General features: G+C 44.9%; 1 protein-coding gene across 2 annotated transcripts in view; it reads right to left on the bottom strand.

Annotated features, from left to right (window-relative positions):
- Positions 1–13,497, bottom strand: part of GRID1 (glutamate ionotropic receptor delta type subunit 1) — a 687,194-nt gene that overhangs the window by 68,200 nt on the left and 605,497 nt on the right. The window lies entirely within an intron of this gene.

Consider the following 13,497-nt stretch of genomic DNA (forward strand, 5'->3'; position numbering starts at 1 on the left):
ACAACCTGGAGACTTTCGACTTTTCAGCATGAATATCTTAAGTGATGGAGGCTAGTGAAAAGCATTCGATTTGATTCAAACAGGCTTACATTTGAATCCAGGCCCTGCTGCATACCAGTTGTATGGACTGGTTCTTGGCCTCGGTTTCCTCATCTGACATAATAGTTCAATGCGGTAACAATTAAATGATGAAATTTATGTAAAACACTCAGGCAACTTCTAGCACAAAACTGTATTGTATAACTTTTCAATAAGTAAGATGCATCAATGTTATCATTGTAATTATTACTATGATTATTATGATTATTATCTGTGTTGTTGTTGAAATAATTTCCCTTACAGAGACAGGGAAGTAGGTGTGGCTGATGTTTCAGTAGACTCCTCTATTGGGCCCATACACTCAGTTTCCTTTCCACACAAGCAAACCCCAACAGCCCCAGGCTCACACTTGGGCAGTGACTGGCCCAAGACATGCACTCAAAGCCCTGGGGTTCAAGATGAAGGCTGTCAACACATCAGACCCAAGGGCCTCTACAGAACCACCTGGTCCATACTCCCACTTTCCTCTGCTTCTTCCCATGATCACGAAGGGTTAAGATGGTAATTAAAGCATGAGATCCTAGTTCTTATGATATTAATTAAAGTGAAAACTGCAGATGGTGTTTAATAACAACTTAGTCCCAGCAGGTTCCAGGCACTTTACCTAAATCAAACATATCATCAAGTTGGCATGAGAAGCACAGAGACTGGCCCTGCCACATCTGGCCAGGGACTCACGTCCTCACCTCGAGTGAAAGTAACAAACCATCTCTATTACCTATGCAGATGTGGCCTTAAATTGCCTGACAGTCTGATTCCGCCCTACCACCTCCTGGAGCCAAAAATAAAGGAGTATTGATTGCAAAGATTAATAACGGAGCTCAAGAAGGAAAATGGTGCAAAACACCTTTTTCTCTCCCTTCGTGATATAAGCGCCTGCCACCCCTGCAACCTAATTTTGTCACCCAGCACACAGGAGTGTATTAATTAAAGTGACACCAAGGACAGGAAAATCTGAGCTCTTGGGTGATGACTGGAAATACATAAATATGCATCTCCAGTCTGTCTCAGGAAGAGAGGCACGTTGCCAGGCAAGATCAGCATAATTCCACCGAGGGGAGGGGGCAGAGGAGTAGGCATAGCTCACCCCTGGAGGTCATGGCTCTGGTTCTGGGAAATAACTCCCCAAACCAGACAAAGAAACAAAACCAAGAGTGAGTGTCTGATAGCCCACCTCTTTTGGAAAGAACTGGGCCATAACTTTTATCAGCATCCCCTGATATGGCCCAGGGAGAAGTTAATATTTAACAGATAATTGTTAGGCACTCAAATTTCATGATATACTGACATAGAGAGGTGCCATTTTACAGATGAGGAAACTGAGTCCCAGGATGTCTAGTCAATGGCTCAGCAGAATTCAAGACCATGTTTGATTATAATCATCGCCCTACACTGCTCTGATCAAACAGAAGGTGTTGGAGGTCAGGGTTGAATGAGAAGCCTTTGCCCAGGGGACCAGTCTCAGGATAAGCCTCCTGATAGAACATCCTTGCAGGGTCAGAGCTTCCCTCTGCAAGATCATGGGAAGCTCCTTCCCCTCCCAAAGCAGAGGTTACAATGGGACTTGGACTTCCCAGCCAGGGAGACTCCTCTCCCCAGGAAGGAGCAGGTACTAGAAACTCTCCATGAAGAAGAACTATGAGACGAGATGGAATTATCTTGTAAGGCATGAGGCTATGGTGGATGATTTTAGAGACACTGAGGTTAGCATTGTTTTATTTAGGTCAGTTTCGCTGTAGTCGGTAAATCAGTTTTAACAGCTGACTGCGCTATGTGCCCTGGTTTCAGGAGATGTGACCTCACCTCATCCTGAGCTCCCTTGCTATCATTACCTGTTGGGCATCTCCACCTGGCCATCCATGAGTTCCAACTGGCTCTTCCCCTGTACACTTCACATCAGGTCAGGCATCACCAGCCAACGCAGCCCTCGAGCCAGGACCTGAGCTGCTCTGCCTCCTCGCTTCAGCCCTTCTTCCATCTGTCATACCCCAAAAGGCATGATCAAGTTGACCTCCTCGACCTTTCTCAGACTTCCCTCCTCCTCCAACAGTGCTGCTGCCCTAATTCAGGAAAATACAGGGATGTTCACTGGGCTGTAAGGGGAAGAGAACTAAGCAGAAGCAGAGAGAAGCAGACAGACAGAATGAGCTTAGTCTCATTAATAGCAGAAAAGAGTACATTCCATGCCCGCTGGCATCCTTCTGGGACCCCTACATTACCAGAGCAGGCATCCTGATAAGTGACATGTATTTTCATATATGTGAAATATATATATCTCACATGTTCTTGTTTGTTCTCCTAATAAGTTATTATTTTTAAAAAGAAGAAAGACAAATAGATTGTTAATGCATGCTTACTATGTACAGGGCACTGTTCTGAGTATTTGCAGAACCACCCTTTCAGGTAGGGCCTGTTATTATTCTGCATCTACAGAAGAGGGATCCGGGGCTCAAAAGGTTAATTAAGTTGTCCAAAGTCATGTCTCCATTAAATATTGGGTCCGGGTGTGAGTGCAGGCAATCTGACCCCTAGCCTATGCTCCAAACAGGGCTTCATTCCATGCTTTAAGCTCCTTGAAAACATTCCACAGGTCTGCTTTCTTCCCTAGGATGACCCAGTACTGAGCACAGTGCCTGGAACCCAGTAGGCAATCAATAAAGACTTGGGGAGCAGATGAGTGCACTGACCCATTGCAGTGTTGTTACTGTAAGCCCTGATAATGGTTCCGAAACCCTCTGCTCCTGGCTCCACTGTCTGCCTTGGCTTCCTTCCCCTACAAGAAATGCCATCTCTTCCTTCCCCAGCTCTCCATCGATTTAGGCTGAGCCAGCGTTCTCACCGGGAGGGCACCCACCATCCCCATGGTTTCCCGGAGCGACAGGCAGAGGCCAGCTCTCCAGAGGTCACACACATCTCACCAGCTGAGATCGCCTCACGTTTGGAGGAAAAGCTTGTGCCAACCCACTGTGTGTTTTGGCCATTGTTATCAGGACACACAGCACATTAGCCATGTGAGGGCATCAGGCACCCGCACATCCCACAGCTTGTCGGACACAGGAGCTAGGAATATTCTGACACAGAGGTGCCCAGAGGAATCCCAAAGAGGGAAATGCAGCAACAGCCCTGCGCTTCTCAGCCAGAACCAGAGATGGGAGTAAAAGAAGGCAATGCACAAGGAGAGCGGATCATTCCCTTTTGGGTGTGAGCAACAGAGTATGTGGCTATGATTATGTGTGTGTGTGGGGGGGGGGGTACATGTGTGGCCGCTCCTGAGTGGGTGTGTGTGAGCTGATGTGTATCCTTGTACTGTGAAGATCTGCAGAGGGAGGAGGAAAATGTGTCTATGCTTGACCCTAGTCTGAAGCTTGCTTTTCTTAGCGTACTAGGCCAAGAAAGCCATTCTGAGATATTCTACAGAAATTATTAGGTCAGACCAGAGTCAGAGTAAGTTGTTGATAAGCCTGCAAACTGGGAAAGTGGTAAGGAACTTTAGAAATCTGGTAAGACCCCCTCATTTTATAGAAAAAGAAAGTCCAAGAAAGAACACTTTTCCAAGAACACACAACTGGTGAGTTCACCTAGACTCCCAAAGCCCTGATCAGTAGCTTTGCACAATGGCTGAGGGGCTGCCACAGAACCTGCCACTGTTGAAAGGTAGATGCTACTCCATGTTGGAGGAGCAGAGTAAGATGAGGCTCCTAAAGAAAGGGCACTGATATTCACAATCACTGTGGTGTATCCAAGAGATATTGGTCATGCATTCTCAACACTCAGGACCCCTCTTGTGACTCCAGAAGCCAGGTCATGACAATGAAGTATGGTCTAAGGGGTTCAGAGATCAGGAGGCCAGAGGGAAAAGAAGTGGCCCAGGGGACAGGTTGACAATCACTGTAATTATGCAGTGAAGTCAGGTGTTCAGAAAGCATTATCTAAATTAGGAACCCCCTTGATTCCACCACAGGATGACACAGTGCTAATCACAGGTCCCCTGCTCCAGGCCAGAATGAGCATGGAGCCCTAACCAAGCTTGACTCCATGTTCATGGCCAATGAGTATTTCATGACCACGACCCAAATCCAGGGCCCTGTCTTCTCTTCTGGCTCTAGGTGGGGCTGTGGGGTGAGCAAAGGTGGAGGCTGGTGGGATGTCTATTTGTTGGACACCCCCATGTGCCAGGCACTGTGCAGAGCCCTTTGCAGATGGCATCTCTTTTCACAATCACGACACTGTTTGGAAGTCAGTGTTCTCTCACAGAGGAAGAAACTGGGGTTCTGAATGCTTCTCTAAGGGACATGAGGAAACACATGAAAGGCCAATGATTACCCATGTGGCCAAGTCGGCTGAGGAATATAAAAAGCCAAACATGCCACATACAATAATGCTCACACTTTCCTAAGCCCCTGGCTTCACCCTCCATGTCTCTACCCTTCTGGTGTGGCTCCTGACTCATTTTCCATCCAACGCTTCTTCTTGTATCTTCAGTTGTACTCCAAGACTTACCCCTCGTGGTTTCCTCCCTCAGCCCTGCTTGGTGGGTCCTGACTTTACCCATCCTTAAATCAAGGCATCTAAGGTAGAACTGCAGACTCCTGTCTCCTAGAACATATCCTGCTGTGTTCTGGCTTATAGTGAGAAATCCCGGCAAAATTGTTTCATAAAAAATGGATTTGGTTTCCTGTAAAAATGTGATAAGAATATTTTTATCAAGTTAGTTTATTGAATTCTATTTCTCATCTTTTTTTTAGGAAATAAATATTTTCAATTTAAAAAAAAAACAAAGTTCATTAATAAAACACATTTGGGAAATGTTGAACACTGTGGCTCCCTCCTGGAGATTGATGATGCATGATAACATAGTAAAAACTCTGAGAAGTCTTCAAAAAGAAAACTTTTAACTTTATTTAGCCTAGATTTTTCTATCTTGGGAAAAAAGAGTTACTGTGAATTCACTTTTGGAAATGTTGGTGTACAGACGATCCAAAGACCAGAAGGCTCCCAAACAGACATCAAATGCTGAGTCAACATCAAGATTTGTATTAGAAACAGAGCATTCAGGACTCTCTTTCCTCTGAACAAGCCCTTGTGTTTCCATTTAGAGGAATTAACTCTGCTCCTTGAGAAAGGGATTCTGCCAAGAATGAAACCTCCGAAAAAGGGCTAAAAACAATATCAGAAGTTTAAAAGGGGACTTAGGCACAAAAGAAGATAAAGGTACAGTCCTTTGGATCTATGGAGACAAAACTGAGGCAGACTGAGAGCTCAAAAATCCTCTGTACTTGTGAGTTCCCTGTGACATCACCTTGTGCTCCCACCTATCAGTCAGTGGCAGTCTCCCGTCTCCCTGGATCAGTAGACTCTCTAAACCAAATCCCTTTGAAACTGCCTTATCCTGGACATCCTTTGTGTGTGTGTGTGTGTGTCTTTTTAGGGCCACACCTGCAACATATAGAAGTTCCCAGGCTAGGGGTTGAATTGGAGCTGTAGCTGCCATCCTACACCACAGCCACGGAAACTTGGGATCCAAGCCATGTGTGATCTATGCCACACCTCATGGCAATGCTGGATCCTTAACCCACTGAGCAGGGCCAGGGATCAAACCCGAATCCTCATGGATACTAGTGGGGTTCATTATCTCTGAGCCACAGTGGGAACTCCTGGACATCCATATTGATGATGACCTTTTCTCTTTCATCTCCAACTGAAAATTCTCCATCACTTCCTCCATCTCCTCTACCTCATCTCCCCCATTTACAGATGGTTTGCTGTTGTACCCTATCCCTTATGCTCTCTTGTTGGTAGGGCTACAACAAGCACCTCCATGATGCCAAAAGATGGATCTTCCACTCTGAGAGCTCCATCACTCAAACTCCTACCCAAACTAGCTCTTCCTCTCAACTTTCTGTTTCCTTTGAGGACACTGTTATTCTTTCAATCCTCCAAAGACAGTCTTAGGATTATTTAATAATTTTTCCTTTTCTACAGTTGCCATATTTAATCAAAAGATTTCTAAAATTCTATTTCCTTTACTCCTTTTTTTTTCCATTCCTGCTGCTACCCTCTTGTTTGTTTGTTTGTTGGCTACACCTGAGGCATGTGGAAGTTCCTGGGCCAGGGATCCAACCTACACCACAAGAGCTACCCAAGCCTCTGTAGTGGCAACACTGGATCCTTAACCTGCTGAGCCACTGGGGAACTCCCTGCTGCTACCCTTTTAATTTGGTTTCTTTCCTAGTCACTCAATTATTGAAGTGTTCTCATCTTTCTCATCTCAGGCCTCCACTATTCCCATTTTTCTCTGCTTGAGCCCAGCTACAAATTCCTCTCAGATCATTCTTCTTAATCTGTAAAGCCATTTTTAAAACATGGTTTACACTAAAAATTGTTACTCCTCTTTCCCACCTCTCTATCCATCCTACTGGCCATGCTTGTCCCAGTTTGAGACTTCCCTTCTGCTCCTTCCACAAACACTTATGCACTGCAGGTGGGATCTGGACCTTTTCTCTGGGTCTCTTCTCTGGCTCCCATGCTATGACTTGCTCAAAAGTTACCAAGCTGTGGGCTAGTCTGTTCTCCCTCTGTATTTACCTAGTACAAAAATCAACGTCTTCTTCCATTTGGTTCTAGATGTCCCTCTGAATGCCTCCCGGCATCCAAGAAATGGATATTAAGTAGAAATCAAATAAAAGAGAACAGCTTCAGTATATTCTGTTGCACAGCTCAAAGCTCTAGAAATATAAATTATAGAAGTCTGATTCCACAGATTTATGGCTTATTAAAGCTTATGCTATATCTCATAAGCCATTTTATAATATCCCAGCAATCAGCATGTGGATTGATCAAGATGATTATCCCCTGAAATTAACTGCAATTATTTACTCCCATTTTAAAGACGAGGAAATAGGGTTCTTAGAGGTTAAGGGTTATTCCAAATCACAGAGCTAGTTTTGTGCAGAACCTCATCACCTATCCTTTCTGCTACACTATTAGTGCAAGGAAATTAGAAGATAACATTGTTGACTTTTTAAAGTGCTACATAAATCCATCCATAACAGAGACAAGTGGATTGCCGGCCACGACACAGCCAGTGTATGTTAATGAGAAGCTCATTCATTATTAATGCAAACCATAACCAAAGACACACTAGGTCCTTCATCCCCAGAGGGGAGAGATGTAGGACAAACTCTGTTCTTGGACCCCAGAAGTGTCAAGAATTGTTCTGCCTCAACTGCTGATATCTTCCACTGGAGTTTATTGAAAATTATTTTTTAAAACTCAATTCTGGGTTCACGTTCAACGGCTCTATCAATGGCTTTACAGCTGTTTCAGAGGAGATAAGAGGCCGTCCATCAGGCTCAATGCTGCTGTTTTGTGTCATTTTCCTCTTAGGAAAATTGCCCAGGAAGAAAGAGAAACCTATCTTGGGGAAAGTTTTCAGAAATTATTCACGCTATTAGAGGATCCAGAAGGGACCTAACGTTAGCAACTACCCTGGGGCCGCAGGTGCATGAGAAACTTGGCCAAGAGGGAGAGATGAGATACACAGAGCAAGCAACTGACCCACATGGACAGTCTAGAATGGAAGTGTCCTCCTCCTCCACCTCCATCTCTTCCCCTCAGCTCCACTTTCTCCCAGGTTAGGGGACAATGAAAAACCCAACCTGGCACAAAACAATGCAGAAGGAGCCTGACCTTAGAGCTGGGGTGCACAGTGACTGTTGGAGGGGAAGGATGCTTTGAGGAATAATATTGCATACATGTCACTTAGGGGGTCCCTAACCCAATCCTGTAGACTAAGGCTCAAGATTCGTGAGGGAGATATTAGAGAGAAAGACAAAGAAAGTTAATTAAAATGTGTTTATGTGGTGGAAAATCAACCCCACCTCTCTTTCCTTCTTTATCTCTTCCAAACAGAGGGAGGTCAGAGCACAATGAAGCCAGTATTTAACTTCAGGGATAAAAAGAATAATGTCCTTTCAGTGTCCAGCAGGGCCCCTGCTGGTAGAAAAATGCTGTTGAGTCTGGTATGACATTAACCTGCAGAGGCAAAAGTGGATGTGTCAGCTTCAGGTGTGCACGAGAAGGACAAGATTGGTTCTTGACCTGTGAAGTCAGAGGCCAGGGATGCAGTCTAGATCACATGACCACAGACAGGCACTGAGGGCATTCTAGGCAGTCTCGGAAAACTGGGAACTGCTGGGGAAGCTGCGGTTAGGAACTGAAAGTCCACAGTTAGGTCCTAGTTCAGAAACCTGGGCTTGGTCAAAGAGCAATTGGCAAATGCTGTCCCCTTCCCTGCCTCTCCCCATGTAAGTTTTTACTAAAAAGGCTGTGCAATGCCACAGAGGCAGCTACAGCAGGAGGGTTTCCACAGCAGCCCAGAACACAGGTATAATCTGAGTTCCTGTTCATAAAGGGAGGTCAGCTAGATCTGCAGGGGATACAGCTGGTACCCTGCCTCGACCCCTTTTTGGAAGGATGTACCCATCCTTCCCATGAATGTTGGAGGCTAATGGCACAGGAGCTTTGTCTCCCATGGTGGGGAGCCGCATCTCTCAGGGATGAACCTTCCCATCTCCTCTGTAGGGGGCAGCTCACGGCAACAACAATGGGAGTTCCTGTTGTGGTGCAGAGGAAAAAAATCTGACCAGTATCCATGAGGATATGGGTTTGATCCCTGGCCTCATTCAGTGGGTCAGGGATCCAGCATTGCTGTGAGCTGTAGTGTAGGTCACAGATGTGGCTTGGATCCTGAGTTGCTGTGGCTCTGGCATAGGCCTACAGCTGCAGCTCTGATTCGACCCCCAGACTGGGCACTTCCATAAGTTACAGGTGCAGCCCTAAAAAGAAAAAAAAAAAAAAAAAAAAGCCAGCCTCTTTGCCCGAGAATTGGACCATCTTTGCAGAGCATTTCACATACCAAATCCCTTGCAGGATGAGTCTGGAGCTAGTTTCTAACTGCCATCACATCCTTTCTTAGCGCTTTTCCTCTGCCTGATTCTATCTCCCTCCTTTGGCTTCTCTTGAGCTGCTCCCCTCCCACCCCTGACCCTCTAAAACACATGGGGATGACTTCTTAGTTCGGGCTCTGTTTTTAGGGATCCCACCTAGAGGCAGGAGGCCTGGGGCTCTGAGGTCAAAAGCACCATAATGGACATGCAGAATCCAGTGAGCCCCTCCCAGCCCCAGACTGGCAGATGGAAGCTAAGAGGCACATGCTTCTGAGTTTCAGAAAACTATGAGGCACAGAACTGAGCACATCGCCAGCACTCATTAAATCCTGGAGGTCTGACTTGATTGATACAGCTCCATATTTTTATACAGTTGGCTCTCTGCATGCCTGCATTTCTGCTCTCCCTTAAGTACTCAGGAGCCAGTCTCTGCAAGGACAATTAATTTCACTTGCTCACCAGATTCAAGCACAATTAGTCACTGAGTTTGCCATTAGTTAATGGCAGCCAGAGTTATCAGAACCATCATTTTTCTGTTTGGGGAAGGAATAAAATAAATAAGGCCTAGGAGAAAACCTGATCCACAGTGACTGCTATTTACAGACAAGCTGAGAAGCCAATTCCTCAGCCTCCTTGTCTGGACTGCACATTCTAAGCTGTCCTGATGATTTTGGACTGTGTTACAGGTCACCTCTGATTATCTCAGAGCAGAGCTTTCTGACCCACCAAAACAGTCAGGGTCACTTGCTGTTAAGACTGGAATCTATTTCTACAATAAATTCTCAAGAGCCAAAATGTTCAACAGGACAAAAGATAAAGTGGGATGAGGACAGGTTAGTTTTAATTGAAAACAAAGTCAGGTGAGATGGCTGCAGGTGGACTAAGAATCCCTACCCAGCCAGCATTCCCAGTGCAAAGTGGCCACTGAGCAGGAGGAAGAGGGTCTGTCTCACCCAAGCCACACATGTGACTGGGCGGGGGTTAGGAAAGTGGAGATCAGTGATCACTATGTTCCTGAAAGCATCAATAATTGGGGGATTAATACTGGAGAAGATGTAGAGGAAAGGGAACCCTCATACACCATAGGTGGGAATGTAAATTGGTGCAGCCACTATGGAGAACAGTATGGAAGTTCCTCAAAAAACTAAAAATAGAACTACCATAAGATCCAGCAACCACGGAGTTCCCATTGTGGCTCAGTGGTAACGAACCTGACTAGTATCCATGAGGATGTGGGTTCGATCCCTAGCCTTGCTCAGTGGGTTAAGGATCCAGCGTTGCTGGTGAGCTGTAATGTAAGTTGCAGATGAGGCTAGCATGCTGCATTGCTGTGGCTGTGGCATAAGCCTCAGATGTAGCTCCAATTTGACCCCCTAGCCTGGGAACTATGCCTCAGGTGTGGCCCTAAAAAGAAAAAAAATAAAAATAAAGGAAAAGATATCCAGCAATCCCACTCTTGGGCATATATCCAAAGAAAAGTCTAATTTGAAAAGATAAATGTACCCCAATATTCAAAGTGACACTATTTACAGCAGCCAGGACATGGAAGCAACCTAAATGCCTATCGAATATCACTCTGCCATAAAGAAGAATTAGATAATGCCATTTGCAGCAACATGGATGAACCTAGAGATTATCATACTAAGAGAATTAAGTCAGAGAAAGACAAATACCACGTGATCTCAATTATATGTAGAATCTAAAATATGATACAAATGAATGTAATTACAAAACAGAAACAGACTCACAGACACACAAAACTTATAATTACCAAAGAGGAAAGGGGGTGAAAGATGAGGATTCGGGTTTGATCCCTGGCCCTGCTCAGTGGGTTAAGGATCCAGCATTGCCATGAGGTATGGCATAGATCACAGACTGTGTGTGTGTGTGTGTGTGTGTGTGTGTGTGTGTGTGTGTGTGTGTGTGACTGAGTCACTTTGCGGTATAGCAGAAATTGACACAACATTATAAATCAAATATAATTATTTTTTTATTACTCAAATGAATTTATCACATTTATAGTTGTATTATGAACTATAATTAATTAAAAGAAAAAAGAATATATATTTATATAACCGAATCACTGTGCTGTACACCTGAAACTAATACATTGTGAATATATATATATATATATACACTTCAATAAAAATAAATAAAAATATTTTTAAAAAATCAGGGATTTCAAAAGAGGAAAAGAAAAGAGGCAATAATTCCACTAGAAGACCTACTGTGTGCTAGATGTATTTACATGGTGATGTCTATTAACCTTTTCAACACCCTTAGGCAGAAAGAATTCATTTTTCTACTTAGCAGTCCAAGGAAACAGAGCTGAGGAGATACCAACCTACATCAGTCGAGTACCAAGTCGAAGTGATTTCCACTCATCCCTGTTCAACTCACAATGTTTTTCTGGTATCGTAGTTGGGTGGGACCTTCCCTGAAGAGAATAGGGCTTTGAGTCTGAACCCAAGTCTCCCCTAGGAGGTGGTGTTTATGAGCTGAACCATGAATGATAGGTAGAATGGTGGGGGTAAATAACCTGCAAGCACATTTCAGGGAGTAGGAAGAGCATGAGCGATGATGGGGTAAAGGACATGGCATGTTCTGCAGACTCCTGAGATTTGAGACTAGTAAGTTCCTAGAGCTGCATCTTGAGACAACACACAAAAATGAGAAGCTCCAAAGAGTGATGGTGCCAGAGCATTCTCAGACACTAAAAACAGAACAAAACACACGATACTGGAGACTATAGAAGGGCTATAAATAGGAAATGTGCAGCAAAATGCTGTTTTTCATTCTTCGATTACATAGCACTCAAAGGTTAAGAACCCAGTTTCTCTACCACCTCTCCCTCCTGCATCCAAACTTTAAGTTGGGCAGAATTGAGGCAAGGCCTGGAGTGGGCTTTCTAGCAAGAGTAGGGTCATCACAAAAGAGCCTTTAAATTGAGGCCTCAATGGGGCCAGAGGTTCAGGGCCCCGTTGGGTGCCAATGCACCCTGAGGGGAACTTCAACGGGGATGATTCAGCAGAGAAGAGTTTTTTCTTTCTTTTCTCTTCTCTCCTCTCCTCTTCTCTTCCCTTCCCTTCTCTTCCCTTCCTTTTCTTTCTTTCTTGAATTGCCAAAGGCATGCAGAGATTCCTGGTCCAGGAATTGAACCTGTGTCACAGCAATGACCCGAGCCACAGCAGTGGCAATGCCAGATCCTTCATCCACTAGGGTACCAGGGAATTCTAGAAGCATTTTTTCTTATTGAGGTCCTGAAGAGAACTATCGAAAGCTGGACATAACACACTCATTTCTACTACTCTGCCACCCTCCTTCAAACACATTCAAAGACAATTATGGCCCTAGGCTTCCCTTTTGCCTTTTCTCAAGCTCTAGGAGCAGAAATTCTAAACTGGGAACAGGGGACTTCTAAAAGGATCAGCACCCAAACATGAGCTTGAAGGTTGTCTTCTTCTGCAGATGGTAGCCCCTGGAGAGGTCTCACCACCTTAAGTGGTCTTTGCACCTCTACTTTTCAGTTTCCTTGTCCACCTAAACTTCACCTTTAATCTCATTATCTCTAGTCTTCTTAGAGACATTCCCCCTTGACCAGCCCTTCTTTCTCTTACTTCTGGTTACTCTCAGTCTAAATGTATAACAAGGTCTGCCTCATCCCACAAAATAACTATAATATCCAAATCCCCCTAGACAGCGCCTTCCCTGGTCCCCAACCCTATTACCACCACCTCTGCCAGCTATGCCTTCTCTCCCCTGCTGCTCACCATTAAAGTTCTTGGTAACAATATATCTTTACTTTTTCAAGTTTGGTTTATACTCTTTGAAATTTAAATTACACCCTTAGCATGCAAGGAAATTTCTCTCTCTAAGGATAAAGGAGAGGGAGCTACACTCAGCCAAGTCCCACGCTGCAGCTTAACATGCATGATTATAGGTAATCTCCACCTGCCATAAAAGAAAACAGGCTCTCAAAGAGTGCTGACGACTTAATTTGTCATTTAATCCAGTGTTCATTCTAGTCTCACATGCCCCATCAGATCTAGAGATAGGACAACCTCCTGGTGGCAACAAAGTCTAACTGCCATGGCAGTATGGGGGCGGGGGGGGACATAGTTGAACCCACCCAGGGAATTCTGAAATCAACCTCACACCAACTGCCTTCCCCACATCTGCCACCTGTCCACAATGCCTGCTTCTCGCAACACATGGCAATGTAGTTCCTGGGGCGTCTTCCCCACTCTCTTAACCACAGATCTCCCTCCTCCTCCCTGGCCACGTCCAACATGTGACTCCAAGGCCAAGGCCTGTCCAAGCCCTCCTGGTCTTACAATCTACAGTATCTCCACTGAGAATTAATTAACTTCCGCAATGATGAGTGCAGTTCTTGGCAGGGGGCTCTGAAGGCTCTGGGTCTAGCAGCCCTTACTTGTCTCAGTCCAGCAGG

Source organism: Sus scrofa, chromosome 14 (assembly GCF_000003025.6).
Source record: "Sus scrofa isolate TJ Tabasco breed Duroc chromosome 14, Sscrofa11.1, whole genome shotgun sequence".
NCBI lineage: Eukaryota > Metazoa > Chordata > Mammalia > Artiodactyla > Suidae > Sus > Sus scrofa.